Consider the following 2,045-nt stretch of genomic DNA (forward strand, 5'->3'; position numbering starts at 1 on the left):
AGCACAAAGGAAAACAACAATATAATCTCCATTACTCAGAGGCATCAGCTGTCATCAAACCATTCTTTCTATTTGTTATCAGGCAGTTTTGAAAGACTCTGAAAAAATCTCAGCTTGGCATACACAAACCACCTAGCAAACAATGGCAGAATTCTACCACCTAGTTAGTTCCTTTCAGTTTGCAGATGGCTAAAGAAACTCAGTCCCCAGAAAAAGATTGCTGCACTTCAAATTATTCCTCCCTATTTTTCGTCATCCAATGACTATGACTGCTTTGGTTATGGCAGGGTTTTCCTTAAACCATCGACAATGATTTTTCTTTGAAAAGAAGAATCCTGCAGAGACAATAGCTTGAAAATTGCATATGCTATTCAGAGAGCAACAATAAAGGGAAACAAAAATCCAGTATCAGGATTTGAACTTCAGGCTTTGTCAATGATGGACATGAGGAATGTAATATAGAATGCAGAATGTAATTTTTCTTCAGACTTTAATATCTACTAAACACTCAATGACCAAGGGGCCTATATTTGTTAGATTTATTTAATGAGTTGGATTGAATGTGACATTTGTGACTGAAAGCAAGAGGTCTAGATCAAGTGTCTGTGATCCAAAGAGGTGGGGCCTTAATTTCTGGATTTTATCAAATGTGCTGCTGCTGCTGCTGCTAAGTCGCTTCAGTCGTGTCCAACTCTGTGCGACCCCATAGACGGCAGCCCACCAGGCTCCCCCGTCCCTGGGATTCTCCAGGCAAGAACACTGGAGTGGGTTGCCATTTCCTTCTCCAATGCATGAAAGGGAAAAGGGAAAGTGAAGTCTCTCAGTCGTGTTCGACTCTTAGCGACCCCATGGACTGCAGCCTACCAGGCCCCTCCAACCATGGGATTATCCAGGCAAGAGTACTGGAGTGGGGTGCCATTGCCTTCTCCGTATCAAATGTGCATTCAGGTCCAAATTGATAGAACCAAGACTTCCCTGGCTTTCAGCTCTTTGCTGAAGATGAACACATAGGTAAGCTATTTAAAGAACAAAATGGAGCCCACATGAAGAGTAATGACAAAAAACACTAAGTAGTCAATATCCAGAACATTATCAAATGATCAATGAAGGATACAAAGATATTGTTTTAGTCGCTCAGTTGTGTCCAATTCTTTTGTGACCTCATGGACTGTAACCCTGCCAGGCTCCTCTGTCCATGGGATTCTCCAGGCAAGAATACTGGAGTGGGTTGCCATTTCCTCCTCCAGGGGATCTTCCCTACCCAGGGATCAAACCCACATCTCTTGCATCTCCTGCATTGGCAGGTGGATTCTTTACTGCTGAGCCACCAATATAAATAAATAGATGTTGAAATTAAAGCAGCACTGTTTTAATTAGGGCTCTGTTTAAATTAAAGGAGAGTTTTGTTGAATTCAGAGTCTATTCACATGTTTAGAATGCATAGTCATGCTGCAGAAACTCACACAAATGATGTAGGGAAAACAGAGTTTGTGTGCTGGAGCGAGTGGGATGGGAAGTGGGAACACTGGAAGTAAACAAAACGACCAGACACTGGGGGAGTGGTGGGTTCTTTCCAGTCTCTCAGCATTAGTTGAGAAAAAGCAGTGGGCAACAGAAATCGCAAGTTCTTAAAAAGAATGGGTTCCATTTCTGCCTTAATCAAAATCACTTGGGAAGTTGATTCAGAATACACATTTCCAGGCCCACTATTACCACTGAATCAAGAGCAACCTTGGAATCTGGATTTTAAAATAAGTCTCAAGTGATTCTGAGGAGAAGCCACACTGTTACCCACATTGATGTCTTGTTAGCACTTCATTTTTTAAATTTTATTTATTTTTAAATTTTAATTGGAGGCTAATTACTTAACAATATTGTAGTGGTTTTTGCCATACACTGACATGAATCAGCCATGGGTGTACATGTGTTCCCCATCCTGAACCCCCCTCCCACCTCCCTCTCCGTCCCATCCCTCTGGGTCATCCCAGTGCACCAGCCCTGAGCACCCTGCCTCATGTATCGAACCTGGACTGGCAGTCTGTTTC

Source organism: Giraffa tippelskirchi, chromosome X (assembly GCF_054371585.1).
Source record: "Giraffa tippelskirchi isolate mGirTip1 chromosome X, T2T-mGirTip1v1.2.pri, whole genome shotgun sequence".
Classification (NCBI taxonomy): domain Eukaryota; kingdom Metazoa; phylum Chordata; class Mammalia; order Artiodactyla; family Giraffidae; genus Giraffa; species Giraffa tippelskirchi.